At 34.4% G+C, this 17,757-nt stretch overlaps 1 protein-coding gene across 2 annotated transcripts in view; it reads right to left on the reverse strand.

Moving 5' to 3' along the window:
* The window catches only part of LOC118735307 (glycoprotein-N-acetylgalactosamine 3-beta-galactosyltransferase 1-like), a 72,820-nt gene extending 58,090 nt beyond the window's left edge, over positions 1-14,730 (reverse strand). Inside the window, exon 1 of one of the 2 annotated variants that reach the window (XM_036464984.1) lies at positions 14,594-14,730. The gene's annotated coding sequence lies outside the window, so the exon portion shown is untranslated. Of the gene's footprint in view, positions 1-14,447 lie in introns of both variants that reach the window. The other variant, XM_036464982.1, reaches the window with a different exon arrangement.
* Between the last annotated feature and the right edge of the window lie 3,027 nt (positions 14,731-17,757).

The following is a 17,757-nucleotide window of genomic DNA, read 5'->3' on the forward strand; positions in this document are numbered from 1 at the left end:
TCATATTATACATTTTTGGAAAATGGGCGTAGCCACGCCCACTTATGGTTACATGTGTATATCTTGGTAACCGCTGCACCAATTTCTTCCAAACTTGGCACAGTTGTTGGCCCTGGTACGGCATACTAAACGGCCGAAAATTTAAAAAATCGGACAATAACCACGCCCACATACATTATGTGGCCACAAGTATCAAAGTCGGACTCGCCAAACTTGTCCTCTGGTATGTGTATGTCTTGCAAGTTCTGGTTTTCGATACATTGAATAAAATACATCAATGCATTTAATAGTATCGCATTAGTCGATACACCGGAATTCATTCGATGCATGGAATTAGAAATATCGATGTTTCTGGTGCATTGGACAACATCGCGCATCCCTAAGTTGCTCCAGAGTGCCACTGTGGTACCAAATTACTACGAAGAGGCCCTTCCCAATTCTGATGGAGCTGATATTGTTATTCAATGTCATTTTACACGTCGTACTAGATTTACAGAGTTACCACATTTAGATATCGCCACAGAAAGACAAATTGTTTCATGCTGTCGAAACCAGCTTTGAAATCGAAAAATGCCTATATGATGTGTGTCCATCTTATTCTCGTAAGTCTCTCAAAATATTAAGCGTAAGATGTGTACCTGCTCTATGGTGGCCTTTTAACTCTAATTGGTAGGCACACTGTCATCCGACCATATTCTACATAGAAGTTGGTGCATGCACCTTTTCAGTTCTTCGCCACCATTTTAGAATAGCCCAGATGTCAATCCATCAGCTCCTCCAGTTTTGTTATATTATAGCCGTGTTATTTCTTTTCTAACCAATCATGGGTAGGGAACAGAACCCACTCTATCGGATCGGAGCTCTCAAAGAGGTATCAGAAGGTGTCTGTACCGTATCGAGAGGCTCGCTATATAAATATGTCTACGGAATTTTGCTGTGCGCCAAGCCTGGAACCCGACAAGTAACAATCCGTTCCAGTGAAAACAGATTTTTATATTTGAAATTAAAACATGAAGTTTTAACTGAGTTACTTATTGTTAAGATTACCACAGCTTTAATTGTCGGACATTTTTGTCATAAACTGTACTGACCGATTTGTGTTTTTTCACACCTATTAGTGGTCCAACAAATTTTGCGAGGGAGCGCAGGCCGTCCAGTTTTTCCTAATTGGACTCTGAGGTTTGATATATGGTGATATATGTTTACTATTTTTTCGGCATAAAAGGGGTTTTTATTTTAATTCATTAGAAAAGATGCTTAAGAAAATCTGGAAAGACGAGCCACGGGTCAAGACCATTTTTCTTTAATTGTTGTGTTTTGCTTTACGACACTCTTACAGCAAACTTATTGCACAGCAATTTATTGTATATACTGTACATACATATATATGTACATACATATATATGTACATTAGACTGCATCACCAAAAAAAGTTGCGGGTTTTCCGCCGGGATTACAAAATTTATTATATTTTAAGACGTTCACCAAAATTTTTCGGAAAAATATTAAGATTTACGCGAAATACCTAAAAAAATGGAGTTTTTTATGAATAAAAGTAGTTTCTTAAAAAACTTTTTGAAAATACTTCAAAAAATTGAGTTTTTTATGAATAAAAGTAGTTTCTTAAAGAACTTTTTGAAAAAAGCCCCCTCAGATGACAAAACAGATTAGGCTTAAAAAACTTCATACAAATATTTAAAAATATTTTCAACGGAATCGTAATAATGAAATTTTTGATGCTGTCTTTTTACTTTTTTTCAAACATTGATTTACGAAAAACTTATATAACTGGGCCAAAACTATTCTGATTTAGACTTATGGGATCTCGGTAGAAAAGTATTTATGTGCAAAAAAAAAGTCATTCGTGTCCCAATTATTATTTTTTTTTAATACCAACACATCTTAATCCAACTTTGAATGATGTTCGTTCATCCTACCTCTTTCATCTTTTGAATGAGCTTATTAGCAAAGAAATAAAAAGGGTGAGAAAATACCTTTCCAATGATACCTCACAAGTCTAAATCGGAAGAGTTTAGGTTCAGTTATTCAAGTTTTTCTTATACCAAACTTTGAAAAAAGTTAATAGCATCAAAAATCTCATTATTACGATTCCGTTCAACATCTTATTTTTTATTTTTTTTTTTTTTTTTTATGTTAATTTTTTAAGATACCTATTTTTATTCATAAAAAACTCCATTTTTGGGGGTATTTTCAAATCGGTCCAGCACGCTTAAATCTTAATATTTTTCCGAAATATTTTGGTGGACTTCTTAAAATATAATAGATTTTATAATTCCAATGGAAAAACAGTACCGATTTTTTTTTTGTAGAGGGAGGGATGCAGTCTAATGTACATATGCATGTACATACATACATATATGTATATCGCTCATTTACTTCAATAGTCACAATTTAAAAAATCAAAATTTTGAGTTGAGTATGCATTACCGCTCCCTCTTCCTCTATGTTGTGTGTTTCATAACTGTATCAATTACCAGTATCTCACTAGAGCAAAGTGTGTATTCATTTTTATAATGAGAGTGGACCTACATACACACGTAAATGCAAAACATTAAAGCCTTTTTATCGAGTTTTGCTTTTTTTGAGTTATGACACTATTGAACTAAATGAGCGATATGAGTATGTACATATTACTTAAAAGGCCCTATACACGCATTGATTTAGCGGTAAACCAGTTGACCAACTTACGAAATTCCTTACAAACGCGCCAACCGGTTGGAAGATTTCATTTGAGTAAGAGCTATGCTGGGAATGCTTCTGGTTTTTATGTATTTGTTATTGCTACCTCCCTCATTTTCAAGATTTTTTCCTAACCTCAAAAAACACCTAGGATTTTCACTGTCACGTAAAATCCGAGATGGTTTTTGAGGTTAGAACAAAATCCAGACGTGATGGAGCAAAACGGACTCCAGGTTCGTGTTCAGCGACCCCAAAAACATATAACAGACTAGGTTTGGTCAAAGGAACCTTTCATCGATTTTTTTTTGTGGACCTATGTTATTTCTCACGAACCGAAAAACACTTGTTAACGTTAATGCACCTTTAAAAAATGAAATCGCATTTTGGGTTACCAATTTGTCTACACACAGAGCAACAAGTTGACCAATCTGCCTCAAAAATCAAAAATTTTTAATTTTTCTCCAACCTACGAAGAACTTGACGAAGGTTTGCGAACTTGCCTACACACGGCTTATTTACGACCAACTTCCACGGTTGCGGCCACAGTATATACAGTAATAAACCTTTTTGAGTACTCCTCGGGGGTAAAATCTGATCAGGGTTGATAATGAGAAGGAGCATGCATTTTGTTCATTCAGAGTTGAATACAAAATTACTGTGGTAGTGGTATGAAAGGGAGCAACAACCGTACTATGGCAGAGTGGCACAAGTCATGACTGTGTAATAATAACCGAAATTAATTGCAAAAGTGTAAAAACGTTGCAAATTATTGTCTATTATTATAGATACTAGTACAGATTATCATAGTTCAGTGTATAACTTGTTATATTATACCGTACCAAAGAACGTAGATATCAAGAAGGGACAACTCGTTATAATTGTAGCGAAAGTGAGTAACAGGGGCGTGCCTTCTCTTTTGCTCGAATAAGTTTTTTAAGAGCATGAAAAGAGAAGGCACGCCCCTGTTACTCACTTTCGATACAACTATAACGAGTTGTCCCTTCTTGTTATCTACGTTATTTGAGCGTACATGATAATGAACTGTTAAATGCTGAAAACGCTTATAACTTGTAGATCACTCAAACTTGGGTGTGCTTAATGAGCTGTCTGGGCGGATGCGCTGGCAGTGATTGGGGCCTGTATAACTATACAAACCTTATTTTTTATACCCGAGCGCACTTGTGCACAAGGGTATTATAACTTTGTTCACATAACAGTTGTTTGTAACAGGCAAAACGAATCGAGATAGATATAGACAAATGTATACATAAATGATCAGAATGAAAAGAGAAATCGATTAAGCGGTGACTGTCTGTCCGTCCGTCCGTCCGTCCGCCCGTCTGTGCACACGATAACTCGAGTAAAAATTGAGGTATCTTAACGAAACTTGGTACGTGAACTTCTTTTGGGCGTGGGACGGATGGTATTGAAAATGGGCGAAATCGGATAATAACCACGCCTACCTCCCATATAACGGTAATTTTAAGAAATACGAAAACTGCGATATTTTAGTAACTACTGAAGATAATTCACTCAAAATTTATACTTACAATGAGTTTCAGACGGAAAACATGAATATTATAAATTTTTGGAAAATGGGCGTAGCCACGCCCACTTATGGTTACATGTGTATATCTTGGTAACCGCTGCACCAATCTCTTCCAAACTTGGCACAGTTGTTGGCCTTAGTACAGCATACTAAATGGCTGAAAATTTTAAAAATCGGACAATAACCACGCCTACCTCCCATATAACGGTAATTTTCAGAAATACGAAAACTGCGATATTTTAGTAACTACTGAAGATAATTCACTCAAAATTGATACTTACAATGAGTTTCAGACGGAAAACATGAATAATATAAATTTTTGGAAAATGGGCGTAGCCACGCCCACTTATGGTTACATGTGTATATCTTGGTAACCGCTACACCAATTTCTTCCAAACTTGGCACAGTTGTTGGTCCTGGTACAGCATACCAACTGGCCGAAAATTTCTAAAATCGGACAATAACCACGCCCACATCCCATATAACGGTAATTTCGAGAAATACAAAATCTTCGATAAATCAGTAATATATTGAAGCTAATTTATTCAAAATTGATGATTGCAACAATTCTTTACCAAGAAATACGTTTATGACAAAATTTTGGAAAATGGGCGTAGCACCGCCCACTTGTGATCACATATATGTATCTCGCTAACCGTTCTAGCAATTTGTACCAAGCTCGGTATGGTTATTGTGCTTGCCACATAAAAGCAAACCGTTGAAAATTGTTGAAATCGGACTAAAATTGATTCAGATATGCTTGAAATTTCAATATTTCGAAATTTAAGTACGCTAATTTACTTAAAATGTATACACCCCGGCTTATCATGTAGCGGTAGCTTTCGGAAAGGTGGAAAACATATATTTAATACTTGCGCCGGGTATTTAATGTTCGGTTCCGCCCGAACTTAGACTTTCTTACTTGTTTTTTTTTTAATAAAGACTTAAATATACATATTTGGACATTTAGAATTTTGCTTGATAAATTCACAAAATTTACGTTTTTCATATAAATATAATCTTATAATGGACTTTTTTTAATTTTAATTTTACATTTAAGAAAACTTCATTCAGTGCTATAATTACGATTTGAGTTTTCCAGTTTATAAAACACAAGCGTTAATTATGTACTTAATTATTGATATTATTCTTCATTAAGCATGAACATCAGCATATATTAAAGATGAATATTATACTTAACCTACATTTTGTTCATAAATAACACATAATTATGTTTATTTTATCCTCGAAAAGAACATTTCTAATCATGAGGCGAAATTCCCCACAGTAAGTGTTGCCGTGTGCGCAAAACGAAAACGCTGCACACAATCCAAAAGTACTCCTCGGGGACCAAATGGTGAAAAACTGCGAAAAGGTTTATTACTGTATATACTGTGGGTGCGGCCAACCAGTTGACCAACTTAAAGAAATACCCTACAACCGCGCCAACCGGTTGGACGATTTCATTTTAGGAATAGTTTTTAAACTGTGAACAACACAACAGCACCGGTAAACTTTTAAGCTACGCTGGGAATGCTTCTAATTTGTATGTATTTGTTATTGCTACCGGCCTCATTTTAAAAAATTATACGCAAAACAAAAATGAAATCGCATTTTGGCTTGCAAACTTGTCTACACATAGAGCAAGAAGTTGAACAGTCTGCCTCAAAAATCAAACATTTTTGATTTGTATCCAACCTTACGAACAACTTGACGAAGATTTGCCAACTTGCCTACACACGGCTTATTTACAACTATCTTCTAGCGGTTGGCCAACTGGTTGGCCGATAAATCAATGCGTGTGTAGGGCCTTTAAAGCGTTCTTACAAATTATTAATGTATTTCCACATGTAAACTACTTTTATGGTGGTAGATAAGAGTACATATATACAAAAAGAGTCAAACCACGCCAACTGCGTCAATGAATTTCCATTGATTTTCTGGAAAGTGAAGACAATTATGGGAATCTGTAGATAATTATAGAACAAAAATACACTTTGGACGGTTTTCGAAATCGCACTTCGTTTTTGTTTTTTATTGGTGTTATAAGAATGTTGCAATTTTTGAGAGAAAAATTCGTAACTCGCGACCCATTTGATGAAATTTGATGCATTTTTTTTTTTTGAGAGTAGCTGAAGCTTTTCCCTTTACAATAGAAAGATTTGCAGAATAAAATTTGCAAAACAATTAATTCTTTAATAACAATAATTTAAACAACTGCAATTATTTATATATTCTATATGCTATAACTCACACAAGCTTAAATGAAAATAGCTATTTTCTCAACGCTTAAAGGTGACAAAAAAATCGATAACGACTGTCAAAATTGGAAAGACCAATTTTTTCTTTTTGGAACTTATAAACAAGAGTTTAGAGTATATTGTGCCAAAATTTCACTGCAATCGCGGGCCTAGAATACTTAAAAAAATTGCAATTGTTTAAATTATTGTTATCAAAGAATTAATTGTTTTGCAAATTTTATTCTGCAAATCTTTCTATTGTAAAGGGAAAAGCTTCAGCTACTCTCAAAAAAAATTTCATCAAATGGGTCGCGAGTTACGAATTTTTCTCTCAAAAACTGCAATATTCTTTTAATACAAAAAAAAAAAAAAACCAAGTGCAATTTCGAAAAACCGTCCAAAGTGTATTTTTGTTCTATAATTATCTACAGATTCCCATAATTGTCTTCACTTTCCAGAAAATCAATGGAAATTCATTGACACAGTTGGCTTTGACTAAAAGGGAACATTTACATATGCAAATGCACATCGTGTAAAAGACCTGTTACATACGTAATCAGGATAGCGATTATAAATTTTATAATTTAGTTGGATGGCTCATGCACAAGAGAGACTGGCGTGCGTTGAACACCAACTATTGCATACTCAATTAATACTGCTGCTTTGTATAACTGAGCAGCGCGTTGACTTGGGCTATCTGCACACTTGTCGTCCAATCATAGTTGCGTTATCGTCTCGCCCTGATATTTTGAGCCGAGCACATGCATTTCAAAGGAGATCTGCACACTTGTCGTTATCGGCAAATCATAGAAGATGCAGAAACGGATAAGTACGGCCATTAGCGCACACAAGGGGTGGGTTTTGGGGTTCAAACCCAAATTAGAGGATGACTGAACACCAGCGCATAGCGCGCTGTTTTGCAAATACAGCCACCACAAGTGAAGGATACTTATAACAGCTCATACTGATATTGACTTCGGCAAACCAGCTTTCCGAATGCTCGTTCACGAACACGGTTGCCGTTTTGGTTCAAATGGACCAAATTTGGTCAATTTTTTTCGTTTGGTCCATTGGTCCAATGCTTTTTCAAATGGTCCATTTCACAATGGTTTGGTTAGGTTATTATCACCCTTTCACTTCATGCAATAGTTTTTAATTTTTTCTTTTAATTGATGAATTTTGGCAACACTTGCTAAAAGTTTGAATAAGCCACTGATCTTTAAATATGGCATCGCTAATCATCTGGTAAAGCGCGCTTCAAAAAATTCCGCGGTCTCTTGCTAATTTCAATTTAATGATCAATTTAAATGTTCCTTTGAATTCATGTATTTATGCGAAATTTCTACTAGGCATTGAAATAACAAAAATGTATGTCATTTGAAAAAATGCCATGTGGAAATGAACTTAATGATAATTTTTTTTAATGTAATGAGACGATTATTTGTTAATGCCCGACTTTGTCCTTTATCATTTTTGCCATTTAATCCCTAGTGGGAAAAGTTCCTTCATAAACTCAAAACTAATTAACAAAAAACATTAAAAATTAAATAATTTAAGAATTTTGTGAACTATTAACATTTTCAGAGACTTTGGAGTAAATCTATCTTCGCGTTTTTGAGAAATTGTATTCCAAACTTCAATCACGATTTCCCACAACCTTCCGAAATTAACATACGACAATCTTTTACCCAGGCGATGGTATGTATATTCAATTTATCCTTATAGGTAAATATTATAAATGTTACTTTAAAAAATATTTAATACACTTACACAGGTATTTTTGTATGCCGTAATTGCGTTCCTCAGAAAGCCGCATACAAAAAATCCGCATAAAAAAGTTCTTTACTTTAATACAAAAACAGGGGATGCGTTCCAGCATTTTCAAAAACCGCATAAATTCAGGTACTCCATGTAAAAAATTCTTAAAAACCGCATAAAAAATCCAGTGAGGCAATATTAAAGAAAGAAAAAAACAATTTAGTTCTTCACTTCAACACTTATTATTCCATGTAAAACTGAACATTAATGAAAAAAATAAAATTGTATCTGTATTTTAACCAAAAACAAAAAATATACCATAATAAATACATTAATTACGTAAGAGGACAAAGACAAATTATTTATCAGAAGCACCGTCTCTTTCACACTGAAAAAAGTAATAAAAACTCTCAAAAAAACAAAATCGCTACAGCGAAAAAATGGTTTGAAAAACCGCATAAATTCAAATCCGCATAAAAAGAGACCTAAGTGTATACGATTGTAATGCACTTTGTACGCAATATGTAAAAAACGTAATAATAACTGAATTGGCATATTTTCTTGATAAAGGGCAACAAACTCCACTCAATTTCCCGATGTTATAAAAATTGGTAAATTTTTTTTACCATTTGGTCCATTTTTTGTACCGGAAAAACAATTGGAAACGGCAACCGTGTTCACCAACTAGCAAACGCGGCATTTGAACGGTTGCCGAAAGCATGAGAGCTAATTTCGACGGTTGGCGAAGCAAGACGCCGCAGTTCATTTGTTGCAGAAGTCGTTTGACTTGTTGCTGAAAGTTATCTGACTTGTTGCTGAAAGCCATTTGACTTGTTGCCGAAAGCACGACGAATGTAGTAAAGGGTAATTTATCGTCTCGTATCGTCGCCTGGGTAAAAGATTGTCGTATGTTACGCATGTACGTATGACGCTTACGACAATCTTTTACCGAGGCGACGGTATGTATGTATGTATTTATAGCACGATTGAGAGAAATAAAGATTGCGTCAATCGCGGTACCGCTAATCCGCTCTTTGTGATTTTGACAGAATCAGCTGTGTGCGTGACGTCATCTTGGTGCAATTGTTGATTGTGAGCATACGAAAAAACAATTTTGATATTTGTGCGTTAATATTTCTGCGTGGTTTTAAACAAATATTGAGACATTACAAAGCAAAATGAAGTGTGCAGTAGCAAAGTGTAATAGTGAAAACAAAAGGAAAGCGTACGATATAAGCTTTTTTTCGTTTCCTACGGACGCAAACCTGGCGAAAAAGTGGAAACAGTTCTGCCGACGAGGAGATGCATTCAACACCAAATCGGGCTTTGTGCTATGTGTGCTTCTACATGGAACTACGTTGGCCGTTCGTTGGTGAATTGTAGTAGGTATATTTCCATGGTGAATGTAGACAGCTGCTGGTTTAGTTTGCTGGCAATGGCATACATACAAAAGCAGTTTCTACAGTAAATAGATACATGAACTTCACTACCTATTTATTTTTGTTAGTACCTGATTCTTTTTAGTGCTGGTATGAGGTAATGCACCAGTGGATAAGGTCGCCAGGCGCTAATTCAAGCGGCATCTTACCGCGCAGTTACGTACCTAATACAAAACAGTGTCCAAATTATTATACATTTAAAAGTTAAGCTTAAATTATGTTTTACTTACATAGAATATTTGTTTCCAAAGAAGCCACACTCATGCATCCTCTCGGAAATGATACAAGTCATCAAATAAAAGCTGTGGAGTCAACAGCTGTGGAGTTTATGGTGGTTGGCTACCGTCCACAAATATTAATATGCACTCTGCATGGCTTTTTAAAATGGCAAAAAATTCACTTTCCTGCACACCTTCCTTTTGGTCTACATGAAATTGCAAACACTGTTAATACCTCAATTTTTTCATGCGCTAAAAATCGTACTTACCTAAAGGGCTACATGCCCAAAATTATTGCTACGTGTTCCTAATTAATCAATCTTTGTATATTTATTGATTCCTGCAAAATTGGGCCATGTAATATTAAAATTAACACATTTTTCTGCATTGTTCACATATTTTTATATGCGTTTGGGCCACGATTGAGAGAATACAAAGGTTGCGCCGGTCTCGGAACGCTATTCCTCTCTTAACGAATTTGAAAGAATCGTGGTTTGCATGACGTCACACTTGTGCAACTTGTTTACGTTTTCCTTGCACCATTTTTTCTTCTTCTTCCATTCTTTCTCACGTTTTGGCATTTCTCTCTCGCAATTGCACCAGTGTGACGTCACACAAAAGTTATTTTCAAAAATCCTCTCTGATCGGCGCAATCTTGTATTCTATCATTCTTGCGTTTTGGCATTTCTCTCTCGCAATTGCACCAAGATGACGTCACGCAAAAATTACGCTCAAAAATCCTCTCTCATTGGCGCAATCTTGTATTCTATCATTCTTGTATTTATAGCGCGTCTACCATTCAATTCCTTTACTCACTGCTGGCGCCAAGAGCGTGTTGTGAGGAATGTGCATTCGTATGTATGTATGTATGTATGTTTGTACATATCAATGCCAGTGATCTGACTACTACCACATTGTGGTGGATCTGCCACTTTTTTGAGCATCTACCACACAAGGTCTGAAATCTACCACATATTCGCGTTTTTGAGTACCTAGTTTTATTTTTGCTCGAAATAATTTTCTTAATTTTAAGAGCGAAAATTGTCCAACACTAAACACTATAAGGTAACAAGAATGATATGATAGGTCCATTCCTTTTCAACCGAGCTACAAAAGAACACTCGCTTAAATGACGAAATACACGCAAAGCAACAACAAAAACTCGGCTATTTATCCGAGTTCAGCCAGGTCGGTTAAAAAATACGCGACCTGAAGATTAGTGTTTTTAAGTGAAAAAACTGCTCTGTTGTGAATTGTTACTGGGAAATTGGAGAGGGAAATTTTTGTATTCATATATACATGATTTATATTTTAAATAAGTATGTATATTATGCAAATACCTCGCATAATAACTAATTTCTATTGTTTTTTTGTGTCTAAATCCCGTTAAACTAATCACATGTTTCTTGCCAGCTACCAGCAGGGTTGCTTAAGTAGCTTAAAGGAAATTTTACCCGAGTTGTGCGTTCTTTTGTCGTTCGCTTACAAAAAAATACAGCTAATAAGATTCCGCATTCCCGGCGACGATGAAATTTCCCAAGTAAAAGTAAGCAAAGCCAAATAGGAGGATAAAATAAACTGTAAAATAGTAAATTTTCTCAATAATAAATTTTTCGACAGGAAGCGTGGTTTTATTGTGTTAAATTGCAAAATACTTGTATGATTTGTAAAAAGAATTAATAGCGAAAATGTTAAAAAACGGCGATTTTTGTGAAAGTATTAACAAATTTCAGTGCATCTAAAGTTTCTGAGGCGTTGTTTACTTTTACTTGGAATTGTCAAAATCGGCAAATCCCAAGTAGCGGTTTCTGTAACGTACCACATTTGTTCGCTACATCCTGATGTGATAAAAAGATAAGCTGGCAGCACTCCGCAAGGTTGAAAAATATCTTGATATGGAAGTAACTGCTTTACACTGTCAAGTAAAAAAATTGCCAGAACTCAACGCAATTAATTTTTTTTAGAGTTTAATTAAAAAATTTTCAATTTAAGGGAAACCTTGCAGAATTTTTTTAATTTTTGTACAAAGTTTGAGCCAAACCCTGAGAACTACCACATTGTTTTGAAATCTGCCACATTTTTTCCAGATTCTACCACACAGAATTTTTTTAAAGTCCGATCACTGATCAATGCTTCATTTCAAACAAGCAAATGTCGTTGAATTGTTTTTGAAATACGTTATTAATGTGAGCAGGCTTAAAGTCACAAAATCAGCATCGTTTGCCAATCTCTGATGCACAAATATGTACATATATATATACAGTGACGAGCAAAACTGTAACATGGTGTAACGCTTTTTATATCAGCCGTCGCTATCTTTCCAAGTTCTAAAGACATTCAAACTTTTGTTGTATATTCTTATTGGTACACCTGTACTTCTTCTCTCATAACGAATTGAAGTCAATTCAACAACAATAATAAAACCAGCAGACAAAAATGTAAATTAAGGCATATGTTATAGTTTTGCACTTATATATTTTTAATAACTTTTTAACAATTTTCACGAAAAAAATAATTGTTAAAACAATGTTTAGTATACGTTTGCTTTTTTTAATTCCTGGATGCAATTTGGAAAACCTTTTGTGAATTTCTGTAAAAATTCTGGAGGTATAGCCTCCCATATATCCTTGGTTTGCTTTCACAGCTCATGTACTCCATTGGACGGACTTGGATACTTAGTAAGCTGCGCTTTTAGTTGATTTCGCAAATCCGCGGATTGTGGAGGTCATTTCAAATTAGCAAATTTTTGCTTTTGCATCCAGTCTTTGTAAATATATGCAGTATGTTTTGGGTGATTTATCAGCAGAAACTCTCATTTTTCGACTACATCCTGCAAATTTTGTTGAAATATGAACAGATACTGTTCCTTACGCATAATGCGTACTAACGGACCAACAACATTATTGAAATACAACCCCAAACTATTATTGACCGACCACTGTAATTCGCTTACATGATGCCCTTAGGCTTAATTTGGGTCTTTGATCCGATACTCGACCATCTGATTGAAACCGATTAATTTAGTCTTGTCAGACCAACTAACCTTCAATTAAATCTTAAAAATGAGTTTTTATTGCATTCTGTAAGCCCTAACATACCTATCCCAATATGCAGCGGTCCGGTTTTCGTTCGATTTAGCAAAATGCAACCACTCTTGCACATGTATTTTGATCAAAATGGTTTTTCTTCTTTTATTATGCCTTTGCGTTCAATTCAACAATTCTTCGCCTGGCTGTCTACTGATTTGCATTGAATTTCAATACCTTAAGCGCTTCTGTAATAGTAGCTGCAGCGCTACTTGCTTCTAAGTTCACAAGACATCGGACCGTAATATTTTTTGGCAGACTTCCTTTGTCCTTAGTAACACTTTAGGTTATATTTTTTTCTCAGTCTTCACATTTTCATGTGGCGAACTCCACAATTTTTGTGCCACTTTTCCTACGGTCCCGCCTTTCAACAGTAAATCTATTATTTACATTTATGTTTCCTGATTAACCATATTATTAATAGTAATCACTTCTTGAATAAATTACAATACAGAAAAAAAGTCATCTGACTTCCAACTAAGTAAAAGATAACTGTAAAATGCAAAACTGAGAGTGAGTGCAAAACTGTAACATTTGCCTTAATTTACAGTTTTACCTGCTGGTTTTATTATTGTTGTTGGATTGACTTCAAATCTTTATGAGACAAGGAGTAGGGGTGTACCAATAAGAATATACAACAAAAGTATGAAAGTCGTTGGTAAAACTTGGAAAGATAGCGGTGGCTGAAATAAAAAGTTTACACCATGTTACAGTTTTTCTCGTCACTGAAGGTATGTAAAGAAAGTCAATGATAAGATTATAAAAAATGGTTAATTCAAATTGCGGCTGAGGCAAATTTATAAGCAGAATCATAACTACTAGATACATAATCTTTCGAGCGTCTAAAACGAAGCGTGCTTATCACGCAAATTTGCAAATTTTAATCAGATTTTGTATTTATTGAACGGCTGTAGTTATAGAGTTTTATTACTGATAGGTTCACTGCTAATGGTTAAAATTGGTTTAAAGCAATATTTCTCTTATTTATTATCACTTTGGAGATTATCACATTCCAAGGGCCATGACGGAAATTACTGCATACGCAAGTTTATTGTTTTATATACATACATATATTTTACCGCAGGTTTTATTCACAATTACTCTGCTTTCCAAGGTTTCATTATTATAATATTTACTATCTCAATTGCACAAATTAAATGACATTCGTTGATTACATGAACTTATTGACATATTTTTTGCGCTGTTTAATTAAACTAACAAAAATATTCACTTATTTATTTTCTCTATTGATGTGATTGATATCTGTTTATTGATGTGTGTATGTAAGTATAAGTGTGTAGGTATGTATTCGTACATATAACATTTTCGCCAACTCACAGATATTCGAAGTTACTAAAATGATATACAAATAATACTAAACACTTATACGTATGTACACACATGTATACGTACATATGTACATAAATATGTAAATGTTTGTTTACTGAATCACTTACGTATAAGTATTCGTTTATTTCACTGAATTTGAATTTGCGCGCACAAGTCTCGTTCTTATGGCTTCTGCTTATTGACCAATAATGAATTTACATAACTATTTCAATTTTCATTTTCAGCGCTTTATTTATTTTTTAATTTATACTACCTATGGATATTTGTCCATATATGCATGAAATACTGCCCCACACAGAAATAACCAAATCTGCTTTGCTGTCCGGCAACAATTCGAATCACACCGTCAATCGTCAACATTCGTCGCCGACTGAGCGCAGAATACACTCGGCGAGGCAAGCGAAGGTGAACTCATGCGATCTGCCAGCGTTGACGTTGTGTCTTCTTCACACAGCAGCTGCGCAGTCGCCGTTGGCGCTGATGGTTGTGTTCGCGTGCCAACCAGTGTTGCCGCGCCGTCCCAAGAAAATGTATCACCGACCAAGCCAAAAATGTATCCAAATGTATCCAATTTTCTTTTTTTACGTATCCATCTCATAATTTGTAAGAAAACCAAACATTTTCAAGAAAAATACATAATTTAAACCATCCTAAGGACTTGGAATACGTATATATATTTTTATATTTCATAAAATCAAAGTTTAGTAATTTCAATTTATAAATTACATTTTTTATGCATAAGTACTTTTCAAAGTAAGTATAATAAATGGTAATTAATATGTTACATTTGTACCTGTACACTCTAAAAAGTGTGTGTAAAACTACTACTGAAAAGTATCTATTTTTCAACAGGAATCTGTATAAATATACATACGTATAAGATGTTCAGGATTTGATTTTGAACTTGAGATCTTTAAAATATGCACATAAATATACACATGAAATGTTTAAAGTTGCAAAAATTTTGAAACTAAAAAAATACACTTCCTACAAATAATAAACATTATTACTCTATTTTAATCATTTTATGTGTTATTTTGCTCTCTGCGACAAATTTGATATATTAAATAGGCAGTGTTCAATTTTGTTACACGGTGTGCAAATTTGCACACATTAAAAGAGGAAAATGGTTACCTCTGTTAATATGCGCAAATAAACAAAAAAAAATTAGAGTGTATTTTAAGTCTTTTCAGTAAAATTCATAAAAATTTCCTTAAATAAATCAAATCTAGTTTTTTAAACAGTGTATTTTAAACTACATTGAGATCTTCTTTCTTTAAAAATTAACAAATGGAAATATGTGGTATGAAAGAGATATATTTACTTTATATATATATTAAGATCTTGCTTAAATCATCTTTTTTGCCTAACTAAACAATTGCGCCTTACACTCAGTGAGATCTCCTCATATGTTCATTGCTTCCTTCACAAAAAAAAAAAAAAAAAAATAATAATAATAAAAACAAACAAATAAAAAATTTCACGCTTAAATAGCGCTTTTTAAAACATTTAGAAAACGTCATTAATGAAAATCGATTTTTGAACGAAAAAAACTTTATAGAAAATATAAAATTTTGGCCTATTTAAAAAAGTATCCACATTTATACTGATCGGAAAACATAAGTGTCCCGCAAAAACTCGTCTAAAAATGTATCCAATTGGATCTATTTAGATCCAAACGGCATCCTTGGTGCCAACTGTCGCTGAGGTTTGTTTATACAGTGTTGTGCACAACAAGTGGAACATATCAACACTTAATATTATTCGCGAATGATTTGAAATAAAATAAATATTTAGCGGTTATACGGGTGACGAACGGGCTTGCTTATCTGCATAACGGCCTTTACTTACATTAACTCATACATGATCCTCTGTCAAATCGGCTTACTGAATTTGCCGATTTCATGCTGGCAACGCTGTCGGCATTTTGCAACCGTTTGCTATTAGCGGGGTTTATACAATCGACTTGTGTAATAGCTTTCGATGTTCGATCACGTTCGATCATACGTACATATTTATAGGCAGACACCAAAGAATTTATCACCAACAAAAAATCAGCTCCTTCCTAAATGCGGAAAAGTGTCGTCTGTCATATCAAAATTATAATGCGCATTTGTGTGGTAGTTAATCTGCAGGAACGCAAGCAAACAATAGCAAACATTTCGGAATCGTTTAATTTCGCTCATACAAGGCAACGAAACACAACCGTTTCAAACCACTCGGAAATATTTTGCGAGCGGTAACTTTATAGGGAATTTACATGATTCAACTTTCACGGGCGATTAGTTGAATCAAAAGTTGAACGAAAGTAGGCAGCCGACCAACTTCATTGAAAGCGATTAGTTGAAAGGCGATTGTTGCCTGCAACTAAAAATCGCCTGAAAAATCGCCTCATGTAAATTCCCTATTACTCTGCGAACGTTCGCGATAGCTAATGCAAACAAAACAATTGCATGCAAAGAAATAGTTATGGAAACGAAACATAAAGTTAGTGCTCGTGATCACAAGGGATGGCTACCGCGAAATTCACCGATTTTCGGTCAAAATTCCCCGCACTAGCATAATTCAATAAAGAGACCTCAAATTTTGTATTCAATTATATAATAATAATAATAGATTGGCGCTTACACATACATATGTTAGTGTTTGGCCGAGCTTCTCCTCCGATTTGTGGCGTGCGCCTTGATGTTGTCACACAGAGCGGAGGGACCTACAGTTTTACGCCGACTCCGAACGGCGATTGTATTTTTATCAGAAGTAGCAACTATTTGCTAGTAAGAAGAACAGCTTATGGCATGATACTTAATGTTATTCACATTAACAAAATAATTTTTTGTGGCGCCTTTAGAGTTGCAATTGTCAAAATAAACCTATTTAAATTTATAATAAGATGGAAAATACTAGTTTTCTAAAAAAATTGCATCCGGAAATAACAAATTAATCAGCTGTTCATAAAACTAGCAACTTCTTGCTGGTTTTGCGTTTTCGTACTTTCTTGCATATTTCACTCATTGGGAGTAAATATTGGCTTACTCTCCGAAATTTGGTTACTGACAAGTTACTTGATATTTTTTGCTGGAAAATACGAAAACTCAACTTTTATCTGAGTGCTCTTTATCTCCTGAAAGATTCAACCCAGCTATAAAATAGGGATTGTTGATATTATCACGATACGACATTATTTGCGATATATGTAATGCAATAAATTAAAATTTTGGTAAACTGCTGGCTATTCCTCGATAATTTTATTAACTGTGAATGTCTTTTTCAGTTACTTTTGTTAGTCTTATAAACAGTCATTTACTTAAAAAAAAGGTAAAATAATTATGTCTCTTAATATTTTCTCTTAGTTTGTACTTGAATTTAGGTTTAGGTATGCTTAGCGTTCACAGAGGTATTGTAGAAAAAACAAAAATG

The sequence above is a fragment of the Rhagoletis pomonella genome, unplaced genomic scaffold (genome assembly GCF_013731165.1).
Source record: "Rhagoletis pomonella isolate Grant_MI unplaced genomic scaffold, Rhpom_1.0 Rhpom_scaffold_00003, whole genome shotgun sequence".
Lineage (NCBI taxonomy): Eukaryota > Metazoa > Arthropoda > Insecta > Diptera > Tephritidae > Rhagoletis > Rhagoletis pomonella.